The sequence below is a fragment of the Lutra lutra genome, chromosome 8 (genome assembly GCF_902655055.1).
Source record: "Lutra lutra chromosome 8, mLutLut1.2, whole genome shotgun sequence".
NCBI classification, from domain to species: Eukaryota; Metazoa; Chordata; class Mammalia; order Carnivora; family Mustelidae; genus Lutra; species Lutra lutra.
In genome coordinates this window covers 62,958,987-62,980,495 of record NC_062285.1, presented here as the reverse complement: position 1 = coordinate 62,980,495, position 21,509 = coordinate 62,958,987, and the positions used below count along the sequence as shown (strand labels likewise).

Below are 21,509 nucleotides of genomic sequence, written 5' to 3'. Positions count from 1 at the left end.
AATTAAATTTAAATTCTTATGTAGCAGAATTTCCTACAAGCAAATGAATACCAACATGGCTACATTATTTCAGAACTGCCAGATTTAAAATTGAAGATTAAAGCTTTCATTTGCTTTTAATTAATCTTATATTTGTACAAAGAGAGAGCACAAGGAAGCACCAAATTTACCAACAGACCTACAAAATGATATTTTGAATAAAAATGGGTACAGTTTCTACAGCTTGAGGATAGTTCTACTGCTCAAATAACACCTCCCTCATCTATTGACTGATGGCAGAAATTATTAAAATGATTAATTCTTGTAAAAATATACTTTTAAAAAAATTTTCATTTTTATTATTTATTTGAGATAGAGAATGAGAGAGAGAGCACAAGCAGGGGGAGAGACAGAGGGAGAGGGAGAAGCAGAGCATGGAGCAGGGAGTCCAATGTGGGGTTCGATCCCAGGACCCTGGGATCATGACCTGAGCCTAAGGCAGATAGGTGCTTAACCAACTGAGCCACCCAGGAGCCTGAAAATATGAATACTCTTAAAGAGAATAACACTGTAAGCTGTTCTCAGTGGAAACATTTGAGATCCCACCTAAGTGCACATTTTTATAGCTGGGGGGGGTGGGGTTTGGAGAGGGAGTAGAGGAAAGAAGCACCTAGATGGAGGCTGGAAGCACCACAACAGCATTTATCAGTTTCCTTATTCTGCTTCTATCGATTCAGGATTCTATTTTCCCAAATGAACCTCTTCTCATGGAAACCATGATATTGAAGTCAGAGATCCAGACACTGAATAGATGTGGTCTAATTTAAATTTACGTGCAAACATTTATCGATTACCTATTACACACAAGATACTGAGCTAGATTTTGTGGGAGAAAAAAATAAATATAAAAAGACAGAGTGGCCAAGTTCTCAGAAACTTATAATCTGGAAGGGGTATAAAATAAATTTGAAATTCACTAATCATACAGATGGTATACAGCATGGTGGGTAAGAACATGGACCCAAGGGTTACACTGGTCTGAATACTGGCTCCAACTGAAAAATCACGTCAACATCTCTGGGCTTCAGTTCCTCAACTGTGTAATGAGCATGGCTTGTTTGGAAGCCGAACTGGGTTAATATATATAAAGCCCTCGGAAGTGTAAGCAGTAAGTATGAGATAAGCGTCATTTGAGAAAACTATTTTTAAAAGTGAAAGTGGGAGTTCCAGGAAGGGCAAGAGGGTATTTGATGGAAAAATCAGGAATGGCTTTTCTACGATAGGTAGCATAAGGCAGACTATATTAGTGACCCCCTCTCCTGCATCAGACACAAAAGAACTCCACCTCTTCAGAAAGTGCTGCTGCCATTCTGCTGTTTGCTTCACTTCACATGTAGGTAGTACTGCAACTGGCTCTTTTCCTTTTGTTTGCTCTTTCTCCTTGGTCACAATGAGAACAACTTGCACTAAAACTGTCATTTTATAACAAAAATATGTCAACATTTCACATATAGTCTTCACAAAAATGTCAGCATGAATTTTTATGATGCAAGTGTCATGAATATCCTTCCACATTCATTTATTTTTAATATATGAAGAAGTAAGTTCTTCTCTGATGGGAGAAAAAAGAACATGAGATGAATTTGGTTCAGATCTTGGGTTTTTTTGTTGTTGGTTTTTTTTTTTTTTTTTAGAATGCCATGGATATTACTGTGGCTAGGACTCAACCAGATAGTCTAGAATAAATAAAAAATAATTTATCATGTGTACACAAAGTACAATATAATGCTTTTTCAAATGTTTATACATCATTTACAACTGACTTAAAAATAAGTCTTAAAAACAGCACTATAGTGAATTAAACCATCATGCTGGGGGCACTTGGGTGGCTCCATGGGTTACACCTCTGCCTTTGGCTCAGGTCATGATCCTAGGGTCCTGGGATCGAGCCCTGCACTGGGCTCTCTGCTAGGCAGGAAGCCTGCTTCCCCACTTCTCTCTTTGCCTGCCTCTTTGCCTACTTGTGATCTCTGTCAAATAAAATCTTAAAAAAAAAAAAAAATCACGCTGTATACCTTAAACTTTTACAATGATCTAAGTCAATTATTTCTCCATAAAACCAGAAAAGAAACCTACACTACATAAACTCCTAAAATATAACCTTTCTGATGTTCTTTTAACTTAAAGAGGTAGGCATTGTGGGGATGCCTGGGTGGCTCAGGTCGTTAAGCATCTGCCTTCGTCCCAGGTTATGAACCTGGGATCATGTCCCAGGTCAGGCTCCTTGCTCACAGGGGAGCTTCTCCCTCTGCCTGCTACTCCCCCTGTTACGCTCTCTCTCTCTCTCTGACAAATAAATAAATAAAATCTTAAAAAAAAAAAAGTAGGTATTGTGGATTGAATTGTGTCCCAAAAAGATAAGCTGCAGTCTCAAGCCCCAACCCCATACCCATAAATGTTGAACTTATTTGCAAATATGATCCTTGCAGATGTAATCAAGTCATGAGGTCATACTGGATCAGAGTGGACCTTGATCAAATGACTGGCATTGCTACAAAAAGAGGAAATTCTGGACAAAGAGAACAGACACAGAAGGCCATGTAATGATGGAAGCAGAGACTGGAGAGATGTAGCTAACTGCAAGCCAAGGAATGACAAGGATTGCAGGCAAATGCCAGAAACTAGGAAGAGGAAGGGGAAGGATTGTTCTCTAGGGACTTCAGAGGGAGCATGGCTCTGCTAACACTGTCATTTCAGACTCATAACCTCTCGAACTGATAAAAAGAATAAATTTCTTTGCTTTAAGCCACTTGGTTTGTGGTATTTGGTAATGAAAGCCTTACAAAACTAATACGGTAAGTCAATTCATTCATTCAGGATTACCTACCAAATCTGCTATGTGCTGAGCACTGCACCTAGTGGTGGGGACATGGTGTGAGCAAGTGCAACAGAGTTCCAGTTCTTGGGCACATAAATTCATGAACATTTAACAGCCAAAATATACTATCACTCATGAAGTTTGATTGCAGGCATCCTACCCAAAGTATCTCTCTCAAGTCATCCTTTAACTCAATAGTTTAATTTTCTTTATAATCTTCATCACTGTATGAAATTATTGTTAACGCTCTCCCTTCATTCCATCCTCAGATTTTAGAAGAGTATGTGACATTGTGGACACCCAATATTGAATGAATGAATGAATGAATGAATGAATGAATTTTAAAAGCTACAGCATAAGAGAGTGTTTATTAAGGAGATGTAACCTTTTCTAAAAGGTCAAAAGAGGGACGCCTGGGTGGCTCAGTTGGTTAAGCAGCTGCCTTCGGCTCAGGTCATGATCCCAGAGTCCTGGGATCGAGTCCCACATCGGGCTCCTTGCTTGGCGGGGAGCCTGCTTCTCCCTCTGCCTCTGCCTGCCATTCTGTCCGCCTGTGCTCGCTCTCTCTCCCTCTCTCTCTGACAAATAAATAAATAAATAAATAAAAGGTCAAAAGAAGCTTTCCTAGAAATGATACTTGGGTAGAATAATAAATAGGAATTAACTGTTCGCTGAGGACTAACAAGAGTTAATTTGAAGAACAGACAGAAAAGAGTGTTTCAAGTAAAGGAAATAGCACTTTTGAAGGCCTTGAGGCAGGAAAGAATATAGCACATTTAGAAACTCATAGGACAGGGTGGCTAGCGCCCCACATGTGAAAGGAAGGCTATATCAAGTTGAGTCTAATGAAGCAGGCAGTGGCCAGATCACTGAGGCCAGGATATTGACCAGGATATGGAGGCCAGGTCAAACATTTTGGCCTTAGTCTGGTAGACAATGGGGAACTTTTTCAGGGTTTTCAGAAGGAGAGTGAGTGAGCATATTTGTCTTTTTAAAATTTCTCTTTGGTTCCTGGCTACATATTGGAAGCAGACAAGAGTGGACATGGAGGATGAATTAGGGGCTATTACATCATTCTAGATGAAAGATAGGGTAGCCCAGAGAAAGAAACCAGCTATGAAGATATAGACAGATTAAAAAGTTGTACAGTGGTTTAAAAAAAAAAAAGGAAGATTGTGATGGATTAGATGCAAAGTAGTGAAGGATGAGGACAAGGTTTCTGGCTCATGCTGTTGGGTGAATGGAGTACTATTTCTTCTGCTAAGGAACTGGAAGAGAATTAGGTAGCAGGGGGATGAGTAAAAGAGTTTCATTGTGACCATGCTGAGTTGAGTTTCTAGTGACACACCCAGATACATAGGCTAAGTAGGCAGGGTCACCGATGAACCTGGATCTTGGCAGAGAAGCCTGGGCCAGTTACAACAGCGTGAGGCAATCATAGGCCTAGAGATGGCCCATGGGGAAAGTATTTAGAGAGAAGAGAAAAAGGTTTTAGATTATGTCTTGAAAAACTAAAGCACTTGGATATATCCTTAATTTCTTTGCAACCTAGAGAATTTTTTTGATTTGCTTCAACATGACCTTTCTACTGTCTAATTTGTTTTAAAATAATTTAAAACATACTGAACATCAAATATTTTGGATTTTATTCTAAACACTGAGATCCTAAATGTCACTTAATGGGGATTATAAAACTGAATTTTCTTCAGATGTATCTACCAATGATAAACATATATGAATTAAACCACTTGGCATTTATTATATACATTTACCAACTTTGAATAAGTTTTGGATAAATACTTTTCACAAGATATCAACTTGGCTTGCAATAGTCAAACTTCCTACATGAATACCTACTTACAAACCCAAGAAAACTTAATGTCACCAGATTGAATTCTCATTGTCTTCTCAACTTTGAACTAATCTTTCACTTTCTGATATGCCTTTGGAGTATGGAGAACTTCAGGACTAGAAGAAAAGCAAGAAATAGAGCAGTGACTTAATACTATGACTAGTTAACAAAACTAAGTTGGGGTCACAGGAGTGTCAGAACACATGCAGGAGGCAATAACATGTAGAGATTTCTTTCTAGAAACTGCTTTGATAAAGGCAATATTAGGGAATGTTTATGAAACCAAATTTATAGTTAACTTACAGGAAAATTGCAAATTTTAAGATGCCTTGTTATTTATAAAAGTTTATTTCAAATTAATGCAGCTTTGGGGCACCTGGGTGGCTCAGTGGGTTGGTTAAAGCCTCTGCTTTCAGCTCAGGTCATGATCCCAGGGTCCTGGGATTGAGCCCAGCATCGGGCTCTCTGCTTAGCAGGGAGCCTGCTTCCTCCTCTCCCTCTGCCTGTCTACTTGTGATCTCTGTCTGTCAAATAAATAAATAAATAAAATCTTGGAAAAAAAAATTAATGCAGCTTTGAAGAGTCTTACATCTTAAAATTTACTTATTCTGTTCTCTTCTATCATTCTTGATTCAACAACTGATCAGTTATAAACACCCTTTCCTCTACTCCACTTACTATTTACATCAGTAACAGTGTTGATCACACAGAATCATAAGAATTTTAGAACTATAACCCTCTTTAGAAGTTATCTGGTTCAATTTTTTTTTCATAGGTGAGGAAAGAGAGGCTCAAAAGCTTTAACTGACTTCCCTAAGAACACATGGATACAGCAAAAAACATAATTAGTTTTACTTTTCTTTGGCTCAAGCCAGTATACTACCATTTATATGGAACAATTCATCTTTCCATATTTGTACCTGTACCAAGCTAGACACCATCTATCATATACACAAGTTTTACCCCACTATAAGTTAGCTTTAATAATAGACATAAATCAACTTCCTAATTATCTTTCAAAGGTTATGTACCTCCGATATTGTATAATAAGACTCTTATGAAAGAATATCAATGAGCTTTAAGCTTTCCTCTCTCTGTTGCAGTATGAGGTAATATTTAGAATGCCCCTCCAGGGCACCTGGGTGGCTCAGTGGTTTAAAGCCTCTGCCTTCAGCTCAGGTCATAATCCCAGAGTCCCAGGATCGAGCTCCACATCGGGCTCTCTGCTCAGCGAGAAGCCTGCTTCCCCCCCCTCTCTGCCTGCCTCTTGGCCTACTTGTGATCTCTCTCTGTCAAATTAAAAAAATCTAAAAAAAAGAAAAAGAATGCCCCTCCATCCCATTAGAAAGTAAAATCTGTACTTCTACAAAGAGTCCTCAATTCACAATATGCAGGGGAATCCTAAAGGGAAACCACATTATCTGTAACACCCTATCACAAAAATAGGGATTTGACTCTCACTGTTCCAGAAATCTCATCGAATCAAAAGGGTTTGTAAGTGCTGAATTTTCTTAAAATAGATGACAAATATCTTTTTCATCTCCGCTTAGAGTTTATCCTATTTGCTTGTTCCTCTAAATGACCTCTGGAAATATTACAATCGTCAATTCATGAGCAGGGAAGACTTTCATTCCTGCTTTAATGAAGTAATTTTAGAAATGAGTTTCAGAGACAGTAATAGGGCATCACTATGGACACAAGGGAGGGAGAGACATTCTTTGGCTAAGCATGACTCAACATCCACATCTTAGGATATTTATTTATGTAACAGGAGAATTTGGCATATTTAAGATTTCCTCATGTTCTCACTGCAAATTAAATAAAATCCAAATGCCTGGGTCCCAGAAAACCCACCACCATCTTGACACCACCTAACTCCAGCCTCATCTCAGACCACTTCCTCACTTACTACCTGTCCACCGTGTGTCCCTTGAAAGCGACAACTTACATTTCACTTAAAGACTTTTTTAAGGGGTGCCTGGGTGGCTCAGTGGGTTAAAGCCTCTGCCTTCAGCTCCCGTCATGATCCCAGGGTCCTGGGATTAAGCCCCGCATCCAGTATCTGGCTCTCTGCTTAGCAGGGAGCCTGCTTCCTCCTCTCTCTCTGCCTGCCTCTCTGCTTACTTGTGATCTCTGTCTGTCAAATAAATAAATAAAATCTTTAAAAAAAAAAAAAGACTTAAAAAAGATATTTATTTATTTATTTATTTATTTGACAGAGAGAGACAGCAAGAGAGGGAACAAAAGCAGGGGGAGTGGCAGGCTTCCTGCCGAGCCTCGAGCCCGATGCAAGGCTTGATCCCAGGATCCTGGGATTATGACCTGAGCTAAAGGCAGACATCTAACAACTGAGCCACCCAGGTGCCCCTGACTTAAAGACCTTTGCCTTTAGCTTTTTATAATGCCTGGAATATTCTTTCCTTTGATCATCACAGAGCAGAGTGGTCTGCCCTTACCACCGTGCCTATATGCCCGCTATATATTACCTCATGGCTCTCCCATTAGCCTGTAGGGCATTTGTTATTATCTCAAATCATTGCTATTTTACAAGTGCATTATCCATCTCTCCCCCCTTGACTGTAAACTACATGAGGAAAGGGACTTTAATCCTAATTTACCACTTAGTCCCCTCACACATAGATCAGTATCGAGCACATACCTGATACCCAGTTAGTAGGTATTAAATGCATGTAAAATTGATGTTGCTCTAATATTTTATATACCTTTTGTTCACTCAGCTAACATTTACTGTGTACACTGTGTGAGATAACCTGTTTGGCATTACCTAACAGGGAAATTTAAGAACAGAATTTGTCAAATTCCTCAGAGTTGGAGGAAACTCAAATCCTAAAGTTAAAAAACTTTAGGATTGAAGTTGAACACAGAGATCATCTAGTGCAGCTTCTTTGTCTGCATGGGAAGGAAGGGACAGAGATAATAGCTTCTTGCCCAAAATAACAGGGTTTTTACTGTGTTTCTAGAAAAGAAGTTGCGAAGTCAGATCCTCAATGGAATATTTAAAGCACTGAAGTTTGCTTCCCAGCAATGAAGTCAAATTTACTACTATAATTATAAATATTATTACTGTGATTATTACTACCACTTCCACTAGACCCCCTGTGGATGTCACATAACACTTTGCTTCCTAAACATGGGAATGAACTGTCTCTAAAACACATACCAAATCCTTTAAATACCAAACAATTAGATCAATTCAGTCCCACTCCAATATATAAATTTTATCGACTCTTCATCAACTGACAAGACTATCACCTGCTCGAACAAGCTGACAATACCAAGGACTGCAGCTCAAAATGGTTGAATCATCAGCACCAAAAAGATATTATCACACAAATGAGGCTAACACACTGAATTAAGTCTTCCACATGGTGTGTAAGTTAAGGCTTCCATTACCTCACATAGTGCCTATAAGACAAGGGTCAGCAAATAATTAATTGAGTCTGTTACAAATGCTAAGTAACCATCAAATGACCGCTGGACAGATGGATGAATGACCAACTAAAGGAATAAATGATTCAGTCCAGGAAAACTTCTATCAGCAGGGGTAAGCTCCTCTCTCTGGATTTCCCATCGTGCTTCTCACAGTGCTAGATACAGCCCAACTGACAATTGGCATCATTCAGGGAATCAAAGAACCTTCAGGGTTAGAGGTAACTTAGCACAAGCCTTAAGAATTTGATTTCACTGTGAGGATTTCACTTTACCAAACTTTCCTCACCCCAGTGGGCAAAATCTCTCCTAATAAATGACAAAAAAGTCCCTTTGGGGACACCTGGATGGCTCAGTCAGTGAAGCATCTGCCTTTGGCTCGGGTCATGATGCTGGGTCCTGGACTCGAGCCCTGAGGTGGGCTCCCTGCTCAGAGGGGAGCCTGTTTCTTCCTCTTCCTCCAGCCCTCCCCCTGCTCATGCTTGCTCTCTCTCTCAAATAAATAAATAAAATCTTAAAAAAAAAAAAACCCTTTAGTTTTGATTTTAGTTTAATGAATACAATAAAAAGCTCATTTCTTTTAAGATATAACAATATCTGAATATAGAAACACTTCATTTTCTGACTAAGTCTGTTGGGAAGTAAGGAATCTAGTGGGTTTTAAGTATATCTAAAATGAATCCAGTCAGGATCGTCCCAGTGGAGCCTAGGTTAGCTTGTACTTTGCACACGGACAAAGTGAAGAACAGGAGAGTTGTAGGTGAGGGGAAGGAGGAAAAGGAGCTTCCTTTCACCTGGCAGTCCTCCTCTTACCACGATCCTCTAAAAGTCTGGAAGCCCCCTTAACATGCTCTGCTTGCTGCCTGTATCATGGTGGCTCAATAAATCCCTTTTGCAAAAGCCCTCATCCTGTGTGTCCTAAATAGCACAGTTAGAGATCCTGAGGGGCACCCTCCCCCAACTTGTGCTCTCTCTTGAGCTCTCTCTCTCAAATAAATAAAATCTTAACAAAAAAGAAAAAAAAGAAGAGAAGAGAAGAGAAAAGAAAAGAGAAAAGAAAAGAAAAGAAAAGAAAAGAAAAGAAAAGAAAAGAAAAGAAAAGAAAAAAAAGACATCCTGAGGGGCACCTGGGTGGCTGGGTCGGTCAGGCAACCAACTCTTGATTTCAGCCCACGTCATGATCTCAGGGTTGTGAGATCAAGCCCGGAGCTGGGCTCTGCACTGGGCATGGAGACTGCTTGGAATTCTCTCTCTCCTTCTGCCCCTACCCCTCCCCAACCAAAAAAATTAAAAAAAAAAAAAAAAAGAAAAGAAAAGAAATTCTGAACTTTTCCTTACCAGTAAGAATATTTCATATTAAATTTGTAGCCTTCACCCAAAGTTACATGATATGGCAGTTACACACACAATATGTTAATGGTTAAAATTATATACACGGTGTAGGTTATTAAAATGGTTAACAGGCTCTGGAATCACAGAAACTTGCACTCAGATCCTAGCCACTCTAGCCAGCCGCCTCACCCTTGGAGCATTATCTAGTATCTCTAAGTCTCAGTGTTTTCATCTGTGAAAGCACAATAGCAGCATGTGTTCCACACTATTACTGTGTGAATTACATAAATGCTTGATATGCCTTGCCACATGCTGGACCTTCAAGAAAAGTGATGAGCAGTAGTAGTAACAAGAGTATAAATGGTTTAAATACTTCAAGCACCATCTAAAGCACGGACATATCTAATAAATATTCAGCAAATTTAAACTTAATCATGGTTTTCCCATCTACTCACCACTACAAGATCCAGATAGGAGTAATGGGAGAAAAGTGAACCACAACCTGTCTTCTCTTCTGTAGGAGTTTTCTGATTAGCAAATTATCTAATTTACTCCATACATATGTGCACGTGGTAAACACAAACCATTGCCTCAGACGTCAATAACTTAAGTGATTTTATAAATGTAAATGCATTACAAACTCATTGTAATTAGACATAATTAAGGATTGCACACCATAATTTATTTCTTTTCATGTTGGACTTTTCATTTCATGAATTTATGATTCTAACAAGGAGACTATGTTAGAGCATTAATTAAAATCCGTAGTATTTTGGTTCAATATGTAATTTTCATTAAAGATACCCAGTATGGTCAATAAGAATCTCAAAAATAACTCACTCCCGAAATATTTTAAATCTAAGTCTTCTGAACATACTATTATTAGCAATAATCTTTTAGGTTTTTACTTTTCAGAGTTAGTAGGTCATTAGAAAGTAATACTGAAATTTTCTTCCTGGATAGATCTGATTGAAACTGTGTTTTGCACATAAAAGGGGCTCAGAATCATTACTATAAACTGATTCAACCGTAAATTTATTTGCAAATTTGGGGAAATCTTAACATTAAAAGAAAACTGAAAAATATTTACAACAAACCGGAGGATATGATTAAACACCAAAATATTTAGTTAAAAAAAGTCAATCCTATATCTGAGATGTTTTTCCACATGAGGAAAAACAATAACAAAATACCCAGTTAATTAACAACTCACTCATTTCAAAACACCCAAACTATGAGTAGTACTAAAGAATATTAAAATTTTACTCATAATGATTTTAAAAATAGTTCATAATTCATATTGAGCTAGACTGTATTTAATGATTTTTCTTCTTCTTGCTAACCAACTGTTTGAAGAAAATTAATGCAAAAAATGTCTATTTTATCTCATTGCTGGTAATTATTCATTGTGTACTAATTCTTTTTATTGGCTATTCCATGGCTATTCCTATGGACTTCTCTAAAATCAGATAGGAAATCTGGCTTATCAAGTGACAATCTTACAGTCTTTCTCATATGTCACTTTTATCTGTAAAGAAATAAGGGGTTGGGGAGAGACTTTAAAAGAGAAAACCTTGAGCAACTAGACTCCAAATAATTGGAAGAACTACAGCGCCATCTTGTGGAAGAAAGTGTCTAATTAGTGAAATGCTTTGATTCTATCTGAGAAGAAATGTGATTTAATTCTCAGCCATCAATTCAAATTTCTTTTAATGATATATTATTTTAAAACCTTTAGTCTGGAAAGTCCATCAAACAGCAAAGGACACTATTATGTAAGGGCCTAATATATATTATACAGAAACCAGATGAACTATGTCTATTTTATGGATAAAGAAAATTCAGCTAATATCTTTATTAGAGGTTGTCTTAATAAAGAAGGACCCCATAAAGAGGGTTAGAGATGGAATATGAATAAAGCTGGAGGTCTTGGTTATTCCATCCTTCTTTCCAAAATGAAATGAATAAGGAAACCCTTAACATGACTGCCATACAGTTTCTGAAAAACTCATTAAGGAAGGATTTCCTTTAACATCCATAATCATAAAGCAAAAAAAGTCAAGGAAGTGGGAAGGGAAATAAGGTTGGCTGGGTGAAGTGAGAGCAGCACAAATCTCTTTCCTTTCTCTTAATTCAATTAATCAAATCTTACTGAGAGCCTACGGTGTGACAAATGCTTGCTAAGCACAGTGAGTAAAGACACTTACTGACTGGTGAAGTACACAGATCATTTCAAGGTGGAGAAATGGCCAGTCTGGGAGGTGACTCTATCTGCAGGACACCGAACAGAACTTTGAGGTGTACATCCGCCAAATCAGTGGTTAGAACCAAACAGTGAACCCTGCATGAATCCTATACTGCAACATACTTTTGGAAGTACTTTTCAGACTACTGTGTCTCCATACAAACAAACAAACAAACAAAAAGCATAGAGTACAGAATTTCTCCTTTGTAGAATTAAACATCCTCTCCTTTTTTTGGTGCTCCCATACGATTTGCTCATAACTTAATATGGAACTTTACTTCTTAAGAATAATTAAGAATAATTATTTACCTGCCTGCGTCTCCTAAGACTGCAAACTTTATGAAGGCTGCCTCACTTACTTAACACCAACCACAGTGCATAAAGAGCACTCGACCCATGTTCATTAAATTGAATCAGTTATATATTACAACAGTATTTGTTTGGCCACCGGGACAAGCTCCTGAGTAGGAATAATACAGGCATTCCTTAAGACACCCAGACTAGCACTATAAGCAGGGATACCCATTTCTTTCTAAGGTTGTCAGCTCCCAAGCTCTTGTTTGGGGGCTTTGATCCCTGAACCATTTTTAAAACGCCCATTTCCTGAACAAACAAGGGCAGTGGATAAAAGAAAATTTGTCTCTATATCTATGCTTTTAATTTGGGCAGGGGGCAGGGGGAACGTAGGTATGATTTTTCTCAATTTTCTTTCTTTAAGCAAATAAAAATCTAAACAGGTACTGACCTGACATAGAGCTAACAAGAGTAAAATAAAAACATTAACATTACCCCAGATGACTTCAATCTCCCAGTGTGCGGCTTTTGCCCTTGCTTCCCTCTGCCTCACCTCTGCCCACCCTCAATTCTTAGCTCCCACTCACCACCCCTCGTGCCTGGACTTTCCTCTTTATCTAAAATATTAACACCTGATTACAGAAGAGAATTTGTTACAAATCATTAGCAAAGAACGGTTGGAAACCCAATGCCTATTTTCCTAGACTAACTTTTATTTCTATTATTTGGCCACATTTTTGGCACTCACCTCAACCTGTTCACATCCAGATGCTTGACAGCAAAAAGGAATATATATCAGCAACTTTTAACCAACTGGACATAAAGATCTCTAAAGAAACCACCGTTAAACAGGAAATTCCTACACTTGCGGAATATCTGGGTGCTAAAATAGGCAAGTCTACCAGTACGGTTGTACCGTATGTATGCGCAACAAGTACTGAATTCTCAGCAACTCTACTTTTAAGTGAGGGCCCACAGTTTTATAAGCTGACTTGCAAAGAAGAAATGCTCCAGGAATCATTAAATGAGAGGAAAAATCTTGATGGGAAATAACAATTCTTTTAGCCCTCTGCAGGGTCAAGGATGTAAGCACTGCATTTTAAATGCAATACTACAAATCTGTCTCATTTAAAATGCCATCCAAGACTTGTACTCTCGCAATACAAAGTGTTAAGCACAAAGCTCACATTACAATCTATTTCTTAACTCCGACTTTTGATTAAACAAGATAGTTACACAAAAGGTCTAGGCATAGTAGCTGGTACTTAACAGTTGCTTTCCCCTTTGCCTTTGGAAGTAAGAGGACTAGGAACATGTCTCTCCTTTCCTTAGAAAAATGAAACCTCTTTGAATCTCAGTTTCTGTCTGTGAAGGATAGTAACACCACCTCATCCAGCCTTTGGAAGGGATAAAAAATATCACCTTGTAAATAGCTAATTGTAAGTAGTTGCCCAGTAGAGAGTAGCTATTATTGTCAGTGCTGTTATTATTATTTTTTGAGTGGTTTGGCATAAAGTGCATACTCCAACTTCTAACCTTTACAACACTCACCGAAACCCAAATCTAAGTAGAAAAACTATGCTTGAATCTTGTTTGTTTACACAGAGAACCTCAGAGGTGGCTAAGCACCTCTACTATTCCAAATTTTTTAAATGCAAGTTTTCCGGTGTCAGCCTTGGGGTTTTAATAACAAAATTGCATTATTCAGCTATATTCTAGTTTGTTCTTCATTAAAAATCAGTTTCCAAAGATAAAATCCAATTGTGCCAATAAAAATCCTAGGAGTGGTTGACTGAAAAATCCAAGATCTTGTTGAAAAAGACATGAATGGGTCCTTTAGTAGCTCTGAGGGAGCTAAGTTGAAAATGCCAAGGAAAGTTGTATTTTTGTAGTTGTTATTTTATTACCCTTTCCAGCAATTTTCCACTTGAATGGCCTTTAAACTTGTAATTTAGGCACACTTTATTCTTTATTGTATTTCAATCTGGGAGGCAAATAACTTCATCAACTTAATCGAAGACTGGGAACCACCAAGACTTCTGGTTAGAGTTCTAGTATTGATTTAGCTCTTAATTTTCCATTAATTAAATTAGGACAATAACCAGATCGCTTTCAGGTTTGTGTTGGCAAGACCTGCTTGCTCTATCTTTGATTCTCCCTTCCCCTTTCCACTGTTGGTGTTCAGAAAATATTGTGGAGGGGCGCCTGGGTGGCTCAGGTCATGATCCCAGAGTCCTGGGATCAAGTCCCACATTGGGCTCCTAGCTCCATGGGGAGTCTGCTTCTCTCTCTGACCTTCTACCTTCTCATGCTCTCTCTCACTCCTTCTCTCAAATAAATAAAATTTTTTAAAAAAATCTTAAAAAAAAAGAAAATATTGTGGAACTGAATTTATCACAGTAAAATTGCTTCCACTAAACAATCGCACGTTAAGTAAAATTCAGCTTAAGATCATTATAATGGCTTTCTTCTTTCTTACAAACCATGCGTATTCCCTTCTCAACACAGTTCTCATTGCCTCATACAAAACCCATGAAATCAATTTCTCCTGGTTTTGTTCACTCCAATCACTTCTGTAAGCCTAAGAGAGCCTAAGACTGAGCTCTGGAGCACTCCATTATTTTCAAAAACATTTCAAGTTACAAATGATGATCCAGCCAAGGAGACTGAGAAGAAAAATAGATGATTTATAATACAAAAGAGTATGGGGTCCTGAAACCAAGTGAAAAAAAATTTCAAGAGGCAGAAGTGATCAATTATGTTAAACACTGATGATAAGCAAGGGAAGATGAGGACAGATTACAGATCATCAGACTTGACAGGTGGAGGTTGCTGTTGGCTCACACAGGTGTGGTTTTGGTGAAATGAAGCTTGATTCGAATTATTATGAAGATGGGAGCTGAGACTATAGAGACACTAAGGTTTGCTATACAGGATAGTAAATAAGTTCGTTGCTACCACAGACATAGAAGTTAGGGAGATTTTTTTTTCTCCTTTCGTTGAAGATTTTTGATTAATATTACAGCATTGATGGCAGAGAAGAAAGAAGACATGTAATCATCCAAGACAAAAGAGAGATAATTAGGGGACATCTCGGTGGCTCAGTCCATTGAGTGTCTGCCTTCAGCCCAGGTCATAATCCCAAGACCCTGCTTCTTCCTCTCCCTCTGCCCCTCTCCCCACTCATGCTTGCTCTCTCTCCCTTGTGCTCTCAGTCTCTCTCTCTCTCTCTCTCTCTCTCTCAAATAAATAAATAAATAAAAAGAAAAAGAAAGAGAGAGAGATAATTATGGCATTATAATTCTTGAGAAAGTGAAAAGAGATGGAGTCCAGTGCACAAGTAAAGGGTTATCCCAAAATGGGGAAAGAGATCCTTTCATTGTAGTAGAAGGCTACAGATGTGGGCAGGCTGTTCGGTGGAAAAATAACATTGTTTTCTGATTGTTTTCTCAGTGAAGTAAGAAGGAAAATCATCCACTAAGAGCAAGAAGCAGAGAAGACAAGTTGGAAATTTGAGAAGAAGAGGGGGTAAAATAGTAATCCCTGAGAGAGAGAAAATAAATAAGGAAGTGGCAGCTGTGGTCGCCTGAACTGCAAAGACTGCACAAAGGCCCACTCGACAAGGTCAGGAAATTTAAAAGAGATCAATTAGAATAGTTAGGTGTTTTTTTCTGACGATCAACTACAAGCTTGGGAAACACTTATTGACTACTTATTATGTGCCAAGCACTAGTCAAAGCATTTTATTTTTACTAATACTTTTGAGCCCAACCACATGAGATAGGTACAGATGAGGAACCGGAGGCAGAGAGGCATTAGGAAATTTATCCAAGGTCACATAGCTAGTAAACACTACCCCAGGATTAAAAAAGTATAGGTCCAGAGCTAAGACCTTTAACCACTAAACTATACTACCTTTTTGCAAATAGGTGGGATTAACCAGTATTGGTTTTTTGCCACTTGCATAAGGCAGAGGGGAGGCAAGGGATCTGAGGGTGTTTGCAAGTAAATAGACAATGCAACCCAATCTGGATAGGGAGGAAGTGAGAACAGGAACTAGAGAGGTGGACATTAAAAATGGCATCACCAAGGGCACTCTCCTGGCTTGGTTGGGAGAGTATGGGACTCTTGATCTTGAAGTTGTGAGTTTGAGCTCCATGCTGGGAGTAGAGCTTATTTGAAAAATATATAAATAAATAAAATTTTAAAAAATGGTATCACCAATGGATTGGAAGTCCTGGTGTGATTGAAAAATTACCATGGAGGCAGTGAGCTGAATGAGATGTTAGAAACTGAGATTTTAGGGACGCCTAGGTGGCTCAGTTGGTTAAGCCGCTGCCTTCAGCTCAGGTCATGATCCCAGGGTCCTGGGATCGAGTCCCACATCGGGCTCCTTGCTCAGTGGGGAGCCTGCTTCTCTCTCTGCCTCTGCCTGCTTGTGCTTGCTCTCTCTCTCTCTCTGACAAATAAATAAATAAATAAATAAATAAATAAATAAATATTTTTAAAAATAAAAAAAAAAGAAATTGATATTTTGAGGGTGGTATAATTATTCCTAAGTACAAAATGTAAGGTTTGGCCAGAAGACTGGAAGCTAAAGTCAGAAGGAAGGATGAGAGAAAAGTGTAAGAGAAAAAAGTGAAGGAACTAAAAAAATCAGGGACTAGATGAAGTTTTCACATAATCAGAGGTGGTGATGGAAAGAAGAGAGTGAGCTGGGCGTTAGTCTTCACCAACTGAGAAAGACTGACTAGAAGAGAGGGAAATTACTGCAGGAGGAAGGGATGCATAGAGTCAGAGAGCCTTGTTCTGAACAGGGGTTACCAACTCATCCCAGTTTGCCTAGAACTCTCCCAGTTTTAGTACTGGAAATCCTACATCCTGGTCTTCCTTGAGCTGGGGATTCTGAGAGTGGAGGAAGGATGAGGTATTTCATAGAAGAAGCAATAAAAAGATAATGCCTGGTTTATTTCCAGGTCCTGTGTGATGTGGCTGTTACGAATTTTAAATTATAAAATTGCCATGTGGTGGTTACTACTATATTTAGCTCCTTATCTCAGAAGGTGAGATGTGAGCTTTGCTCTGATGATCTGCTTTATTTGAGACAAAGATTTCCGACACATTTTCCTCCCATTTTGTCTGACTTTTTCCCTTAAGGATGGCGATCATGTTTCCGATCTCATTAAACCTAATATGTTCTAAAGGCTCTAGCTGTTGTCTATCATCAATAAGTGCTCTAAGTGCCTGAATGGGTTCCATAGAAAAGACTGCTCAGTTGGGACAGTAATAGCCCACTACAGAGCCTGAGCCCTCAGGGAAGGATTAGTAAGGCAGAATCAGCCTACTTCCATGCGTCATGCCTCTGCAGTGAGACACAGCTCTGCCAGAGATGAATCTGCAAGCCCCACTCCACTATTTCAAAGGCTTCTGGGGCTAAGGTTCAGAGAATCATACTATTTCACAGAGAGAAAACACATTAAGGATACTTTAGAAGTTATTAGAGTCATGGCAACCATCTTCTTGGACTGAGCCCTTGCATGAATTCTCCACTCAGATTATGCACTAAATGTAGCTTCTGTGTATTTCCAGTTTCACATGAGAGTAAATGCTCCAGGATATTTTCTGATTTGTTCAAGGACCGAACATGAACAAAATTTGTCAAAATAGCATCTACACAGAAAAAGGCTGAAAGGATATGCTAAAGGTTAACTGGACCACAATCCAAAAGCTGCCAGGAGACCACCAGGCTTGGTGTGAGCTGCCTCCCAGAGCTTTCCTACCTTCTAACCAAACATACTCTTCTCTCTCCTTGCTCTTGTCGCTAAATTTCTCAAAAGCAAATTCTATATTTCTTCAACCCCAATTCACTCCTTGACTTGCAGTCTGACTTTGGCCCGTATCCTCTCAGAAGGTCACCAGTGATTACACTGGGGGTCATTTCTGAGAAAATCCCAGGTTCCTATACTCGTACTATTTTGAGCAAATACAAATAGACTGTGTGAATAGGAGCTGATGGTTATACATTTGTCAGTCTCACACAAAATTATAAATCAGAAAAAAAAAATCCTTGGATACACCACATATCCTAAGTTGAAGTCTAAACTTCTACCTCTCCAATTCAGGACTTAACTCTCTGAAATTTCAGCAGCACTTAAAATCATTTGCTGTCTTTTCCCTGAAATTATCTCACACCTGTCCTATTTTTTTTTTAATATCTCTTCTCTTATTCACCGATATTTTTTCTTCCTTCTACCTTCAAAATTAGTGCATTACATTCTATATAATTCTAGAAGAGCTTTTACCAACATGTAATTTTAACTTTTTAAAAAAATTCCTTAAAATTCTTTTAAAATTCTCTTCCTCAGAATATTTTTTTTCTGAATGTTCCTTCTTCGGTTTTCTTTCTTTCTTTCTTTCTTTCTTTCTTTCTTTCTTTCTTTCTTTCTTTTTAAAGATTTTATTTATTTATTTGACAGACAGAGATCACAAGCAGGCAGAGAGGCTGGCAGAGAGAGAGGGAGAAGCAGGCTTCCCACCGAGCAGAGAGCCCGATGCGGGGCTCGATGCCAGGACCCCGGGATCATGACCTGAGCCGAAGGCAGAGGCCTTAACCCACTGAGCCACCCAGGCGCCCCCCTTCTTCGGTTTTCTTATTTGTCTCTTTTCTTCCTCCAAAGACAGGTAATCCTTAAGAACCTACATTTGTACTTCTCACTGCTTTCTACAAGGCTGATCTTTATTAGCTGTGTTGTCTACTATTGTAATTTCAACTGCTATTTTGAAACAGAATGCAGCCCACACAGAACATTTTAAGAATTCTTTCCTGCACTTCCAGCTCATTGCTGAACCTCTCCACCTGGGTCTCCTACAGTTACCTCACATTCTATCCAAAATCCCATTCATCTCCATAACCAAAACCAATTCTTCTGATCTCCCTAACTCTGTTAAAGAATCCACCAACCTCACGGTCACCCAAACTTAAAATCTCTATTTCTAACCCACCGTAGTCAGTCAAAATTTTTCATTTATTCTCCCTCACTCTAGGTCCGACAATCAATTTTTTTTTAAGATTTTATTTATTTGACACAGAAAGAGAGATCACAAGTAGATACAGGCAAAAAGAGAGGGGGAAGCAGGCTCCCTGCTGAGCAGAGAGCCCGATGAGGGGCTCGACCCAGGACCCCGAGATCATGCCTTGACCCCAAAGCAGAGGCTTAACCCACTGAGCCACCCAGGCACCCCTGATAATCAATACTTCTTCTCCACCTCTATGATCATAAAACCTTCTTAATTACCCCTCTGTCTCAGTTTTTCCAACTTCTAGTCAATCTAGAATATTATTTTCAAATAGATCAGCTGAAACCTGGGGTCAGAACCTCCTTTATTTGAATAACAGACTCCATCCAACTGCATGGCTAAAGAAAGTCAAACCTCTTAACCTGGCATCCAGACCCTTCCAGACTGTGTATATATCTCTGACGATACTTATCTTAAAAGAGATTCACACCTCTTAGATTCTAAAATCAGAAACAAGAAAATCATGAAAAATCAAAATTACCCTGGAAAAGTCCTTCGACAGGCGCTCCCCTGGAGACCACGAGTTGTTTCAGCACAGCCGGGTTTTCTTCCAGCATTGGAACAGATTCCTGTTTCTTTGGTTGAGCACCAGATGAAGTAGTTGGCCTGCTTTTAGGGTCCATTTTATATGAAAAATGATGCATCTATGCATATCTTTAAAAATTAGAATCACACTCAGCTCAGTGATATGCTCCCACTCGAGAGGCACCCAGAACAGAGACAAACTGAGGCAACCACAGACTCACATGCTTCCTGCCATGCTCACTCCAGGCAATCACTGAGAGGAATGATGGGCAGCATTGGCAGCACTATCTAAATTGTAATTTTTCTCCCTTTAATTTCTAGGATTGTTAGTTTGTTTTGCTAAGATGAGGGAATTCCATTGTTATGCCCTTTTAAAAAAGTTATTTAGGGGCGCCTGAGTGGCTCAGTGGGTTAAGCCTCTGCCTTCGGCTCAGGTCATGATCTCAGGGTCCTGGGATTGAGCCTCACATCGAGCTCTCTGCTTCTCCCTCTCTCTCTCTCTGCCTGCCTCTCTGCCTACTTGTGATCTCTGTCTGTCAAATAAATAAATAAATAAATAATAAAAAATTTTATTTAGATACGTGCCCTTACTTCCCCCCGAACTTTGAATATAGGAATCATGTCTCATTCCCAGTTGCATCTTTACTGAACTTCACTCCATACTGCGTCACCCTGTAAAAATTTTGTCAGCCAATCAAATTTGCTTTGATTTGTTTGTAAGAATTAAGTGAATAACAGGGTAGTTTGTAGAATATGCCTAATGATAATATCATTTCCTACTTTATTAAGCATCTGTATCCTTTCCCATGAAGACATACTGACAAAGTCTCTTCTATTGCAATTACTTAAAAGCAGCAGCTACTTTTTTCCTAAATAAACTAGTCCAGTTTACACACCGTAATAAAACAGTACCAGTAAACTCCAGCGGAGGCAGTGAAAGTGATTGATATGTGCTTGCTATCTATATCTGATAACCAAAATACACATATTAAAGTATATGTCATTTAAATACATATTCATATATTCATATTTATACTCCAAAATAATAACCCAGTTATTCTAAATAAAAAGGAGGTAACTACTACAATATGTCATCATGATTATATTAAAATCATGAAAAAAAACTGAGAGCATCGCCACATTAGACTATGTGGTTTGCCAATGTTATTTAAATACACTCATATTATAAAAATAACCACAAACTTCCTAGAAAATCATAATTATACTACACTATGTAACCTGAGATTATTACTAGTGCTATTTAAATATTTACCTTGGGGAAGTATAAGATATCCAGAGCTGCTTCTCGGAATCAATTTAAATAAACCACCCTGTGCATTTTGGGGGACATAAAAAGCAAATTTTGGACTCGCTGCCACATCCTCTAGATACCTGTATTTGATTCTTCCTGAAATTTAGTGACAGAATCTACCCTGCAGCATCCGAGAAGGCACACTTGGCAGGTTTGAGAAGTCATCTTGAGTTGGGGCAGAGCTCATGAGTCTGTCCCAGAAGCACTAAAGGGAAGCTACGAGGGTGACTCTAGGTGTGTCCCACAGCCTTGCTTCCCTGGGCAACATCTGCAGGACTTTGAGAAAGTTCCTAGGAACGTAGATCCCCAAGGGAAGGCTGGAGCTTCCTCTGACCGCTAGAGGGCTCCGGGGGATCGTTACTGCAGGTCGCCCTCTAGCGGCGGTGGAAGGAAACGGCCTGGCTGTTTCAAACACCAACCAGAACTGGACCTTGGGGCTAAAATAGAGACACCCAGGGAATGTGGGGGTGGGCGCCGGCTATTTAGAGCTGGGTAAAGATACTTCTGGGCTGAGCGCCTGGGTGGCTCAGTGGATTAAGCCGCTGCCTTCGGCTCAGGTCATGAT

The 21,509-nt window shown here is 39.0% G+C and overlaps 1 protein-coding gene across 3 annotated transcripts in view; it reads right to left on the bottom strand.

Moving 5' to 3' along the window:
- NELL2 (neural EGFL like 2) overlaps window positions 1-21,148 on the bottom strand; it is a 405,295-nt gene extending 384,147 nt beyond the window's left edge. The window contains exons 1-2 of one of the 3 annotated variants that reach the window (XM_047742250.1): window positions 20,906-21,148; window positions 19,589-19,761 (exon numbers count right to left, since the gene is read on the bottom strand). The gene's annotated coding sequence lies outside the window, so the exon portion shown is untranslated. The remainder of the gene's footprint in view (window positions 1-19,588; window positions 19,762-20,905) is intronic. The other 2 variants (XM_047742251.1, XM_047742252.1) reach the window with 2 other exon arrangements.
- Window positions 21,149-21,509: the final 361 nt, after the last annotated feature.